Below are 5,027 nucleotides of genomic sequence, written 5' to 3'. Positions count from 1 at the left end.
TTCCCTTTGTCTGGATTGCAGCTCTCCTCATAGCTTTTTGTGGGGTTGGTCAGACCCCATGTCTTTCAAGAGGTCTTTTCTTAGCCATTAGTTGCAATTAATATTTTCTTTCTCTGTACAGCAGTTTATACTTTTAGCACAGCAATTAAGACAATTTGCCTTTCAAAAGAGTTATTATCATGTGTGTGTGTGTCTTGTCCTGGACTGCAATCTTCAAGGGATGACACCCTAGTCTTTTCAGTCTGGAATTTTCCACAACACCTAGCAAAATGCATTACTTAACAATGGGGATTTATTCTGAGGAATGCCTCATTAAGCAATTTATTAAATATATTCTGAGGAATGTCTCATCAAGCGATTTCGTCATTGTGTGAACATCATAGAGTGCACTTACACAAACCTAGATGGTATCACCTACTACAGGCCTAGGCTAGAAGGTATATAGCCAATTGCTCCTAGTCTACAAACCTGTTCAGTATGCTACTGTACTGAATACTATAGTCAGTTGTAACACAATGGTAAGTATTTGTGTATCTAAGCATAGAAAAGGTATAGTAAAAATGTGGGATAAAAGATAAAAAATGGTATACCTGTATGGAACACTTACCGTGAATGGAGCTTGCAGGACTGGAAGTTGCTCTGGGTGAGTAAGTGAGAGAGTGTGAAGGCCTAGGATATTACTATACACTACTGTAGACTTTATAAACACTACATTTAGGCTACGCTATTATAAGAAATATTTTTCTTTCTTCAATAGTAAATTACCCTTAGCTTACTGTAACATTTTTACTTTTTAAACTTCTAAGTTTTAAAAAACTTTTTGACTGTTTTGTAATAACACAGCTTAAAACACATATTGTACAGTGTGTACAAAATAGTTTTTGTCTTTATATCCTTATTCGATAAGCTTTTGTCACGTTTTTAAAAGTTTTAGTTTTTTTGCTAAAAATGAAGACACAAACACACATATTAGCAAAGACCTACACAGAATCAAGATATGTGATATCACTGTCTTCCACCTGTATGTCTTTTGTTACTGAAAGGTCCTCAGGGGCAGTAACATGCATGGAGCTGTCTTCTGTGATAGCAATGCCTTTTTCTGGAATATCTGCTGAAAGACCTTCCTGAGGCTGTTTTACAGTTAACTTTTTAAAAAATCCAAGTAGAAGGAGTACACTCAAAAATAATTTTAAAAGTACATATAATAAATACATAAGCCAGTAACATAGCTATTTATTATCATTATCAAGTATCATATGCTGTACATAATTGTATGTGCTATACTTCTATATGACCGGCAGCGTAGTAGGTTTCTTTACACCTGCATCACCACAAATGCGAGTAATGTATTGCTCTGTGATGTTATGACAGCTACAGTGTCCCTAGGCAAGAGGAATTTTTCAGCTCCATTATAATTTTATGAGACCATTATTATATATGCAGTGCATCATTGACCGAAACATTGTTAGGTGGTGCGTGAGTGTAATTAGTACTTAATATTTATTGCACTCGTTAATTAATAAATCTACTGCCAATTATTATATTTTGCAAAAAATTCATCCGATAGTATTCTTTGGCCAGGGAAGAACTTAAAATATTCATTGATTTTATAGCATCTGATTTTCCCAGTTTGCAGACTAATAGGCAAGAGAGGGGTGTGCACCCATGGAAGAAGTTCCGCTGTGTGTCCCTAAGAGTCTTCATAGATGGTCAACACAGTTTTGGAGACTTGCCCTTTGTCTACCATTTGGTTTTAAGCCTTGATGGGCACAGAAACTTGATAAGCACACTGAGCCTGAAACAACCAAAATGGTGACTTGTTAGTTGTTAATGGGATATAAAGCAAATAGTTACTGTAAAAATACAGTTGCTAAGGGCATCAGACATTATGGCCATCACATTCTCTCCATGTAGACATGTCCTGTAGAAGCTATTTTATATGCAGAAGGCTGCTGGATAAACAGAGGAGTGAGTTATAAAATTCCAAGGTTTACTGACATCTGGTTAAGAGAGTAGCTACATCAATGCATGCCATTTAGAAGCAGAAGCTGGGGTCTGTGGACCAGGTCACTCTGGTTTCTAGGTGGTGTTTGGATCCATTATGAGTTGACATAATGGACAACCATATTGTCAAATGCATGCTCTGAGTAGTAACAGAATCATTGCTTTATAAACATTATTATTAGGTGGATAAAAAATTTTGAAATGTGATTTTTATGAGAGGCAGATATATTTCAGTTATGTAAGTTCGTTTCTTTGCCAAAGGCAACTGGAGTCCTAGAAAAGGAAGATTAAATTACTGGGATATGAAGGATGGAAAAAAAATGCCTTTATTAGTGCAAAACTTAAGAGGCATTTGATATATTTATCTTGTGGTTTAAAGATTGATTTTCCCCTTGGGCCTAGGAGGGATACACAATTCATAACTCTCCTAGTCTTTCCGTAAACCCTTGCCATAGGAGAAAATTAAGCTTCCCAAAGATGCCAGCAACCTAAGTACCCAAGGATTTCCTGTGGGCAGGATTCATCTTTCTTCCTGTAGTTTTATACTCAGAGCTCCAGATAAACCTTCCCAGATGTTGTGCACCACCAAAGCGTTCTTATTTAGGGATTTCCACATTTACTGTGCCTCTGAGTCTTTCTTGCTACTTCCTCTCTCCTCATCCTACTATGTCAAAGGCCCCAAATGGCAGAATTTAGGCAAACTGATGAAGTAGGCCTAGAGCCAGTGTTCATTAAATGTTATTAAGTGATTGAATGAAAGTTACCTTTAACATTTTGTATTTCCCTTTCAATGTCATTTTTCTCCTTTTCTGGAGCTCCCCTCTGCACTATCTCGTGTCTTGGGCATTTATCCGTTTTCCCCAAGTCCTCTTCTTACAGTGTTCCACACCTTCTTGTGGGGTGGGGTGGAGCTTTCAACAGGTGCTGGACCAGGAGGTGACTGACTTGATAGTCTATAATTAGCATGTGTATGCGAATCTCTTATTGACTTAAAGATTTGCCCTCTAGCTGTTTTTGAAAAAAAAATTTTTTTTGAAGGACTCCTAGAGATGTCTCTGTTTAACCCCCAAAAATTAATCTCTATGGCAGGGATTTCAGGCGCTCTGGGAGATATATTTGAATATTGGTGTAAGGAATATTTTGTCTTTTGCTTACCTAGCATCCAGGACCAGGACTAAGTGAGGTGAATGAGGAGGCTAGGGCACCAAATCTGTGGAGGTGCTTACTCTCAAAACCCAGTCTGCACGAACCTGAAAATAAATGACTTCTTAAATGTTTTTCCTTTGGTGCCTTCCTTGCCTGCTCTAGTCCTAGTCCTGCAGCATCGATTTCTCTTTGCTAATTATATCTTAATTTTCGTTTGATAAACACCATTGCACAATCTTGATCCACGTGGTTCAAGTTGAACTGATAGCACTGGGGTTCCAGGATCAGGCACCTGACTTAGGCCTGGCCATTCAAAGCACAAAGCCTTGTCCACAGTGATTGGTCCAGTGATGGCATGTGATCTGAGTTGGGCCAATAGGAATCTTTCCTGGAACAACCTGGGAAGCAGCACACTTTTTACAGAGGGTTGTCGAACTGCTAAAAAGCAAGCCTGGGTCACTGTGAGGAGAAAGTCAGCCTGAGAAAGAGGCCACTTCAGGGGAAAAGAGAGCAAAGAGATGAGAAGAGACAGATTTCTGCAATTGTTAGAGTGTCATATCTGAAGAAAGCTGTATACTCTGGGCTTTTTAGTGACATGAGTCAATAGTTGAATGTCTGTTATTTGTATAAAATGGGATTGGGTAGGATGAGAAAGGCATCTGCTCAGTCAGACTTCTCAGTAATGCCTACTGAGGTGGCTTCATCACAACATGTGGTCAGAATGAGGAAGGCATGTGTTGTTAAAAAAAAGCAAAACAAAAGCCTTTCTGAGTTTTCTTGTAGTAGCTTTGGGACTTGGATAAATAATCAATTTCTGTGACTGAAGTTTTTCAGCTACTTCCTGGTATATTCAGAAATTCATTTTCCTGTCTCAGAAAACTTTTTTTCTACTTCTTTCCTATTCTAGTGGGGGTGGACAGATAGAATCCTTCTTCTCCTTTTTCCTGAAACTGCAAAGGGTATAGTGAAGAAGCCAGGCCATTGACCTGGTTTTAACCAATTTCTAGGACTCCTGCCAACACAGACCAGGAAGCAAAACCAAACAACATTTTGCTGCCCACCTGCACCCAAAAAAAGTACTGATGGGAAAATATGTCAGACACTGACAGTATTGGAGTCTGGACTAGGGATAATGTCAGGAATGACAACAAAGAACTTAAAAATAAGACCTAAAGAACTTGACTTTAGGTTCAAGAGAAGATTGAAGAGGAAGAGTTGAGTATGTGGGATAAGTGAATAATAATATTTTAAAACATCACTGACAAAGCCTAGAAGTGACAGACAGTTGCAGCTACTTCTGGGAATTGAAAATAGGCAAGGAAACCCTTTCCTCTTTATCTGGGTCTCTGATTCCCTGGGTCACAAGGTCTGTGTAAATTTTGGAAGCTTCTAAGGCACTGGCAGGGCTATGGACTGATCCCTATCACCAATAGGAATCTGGAGGCGGCCCAAGACCACACCTGCTGACCTCAGAAGAGGTCACTTAAGTACGATGTTACCAAAGAACAAGATGTGCAAAATTGTTTGAAGAGATGGAGAAATATTTGAGTTAATTTTTTGATAAATGCAGCTGGCATTAATAGAGATGTTCTTTCTGTAATTCAAAAACTGAAGATGTGTCATCTCCTTTCACCCCAGCCTGCTGGTACATGCTATGATATATCAAGCTGCTAGCAGAGCTATGAATCAATAGTTGACTGGTAGTTACTGTTAGTACTGGAAGTATTATTGGCAACGGCAATTCCATTCCAGGCAATTTGTGCCTAGTGCCAGTAAAGGAAGGTTAGTTAGATTTTTCACATGCTAAAGAGGAGACAAAAATAAATTTAAAAATATTAGAGTGAATGTAGTCCTGTTCACTTTCAAATAGAATTAGC

Source organism: Pongo abelii, chromosome 6, assembly GCF_028885655.2.
Source record: "Pongo abelii isolate AG06213 chromosome 6, NHGRI_mPonAbe1-v2.0_pri, whole genome shotgun sequence".
Classification (NCBI taxonomy): domain Eukaryota; kingdom Metazoa; phylum Chordata; class Mammalia; order Primates; family Hominidae; genus Pongo; species Pongo abelii.
Note: the sequence above shows the minus strand (reverse complement) of the source record.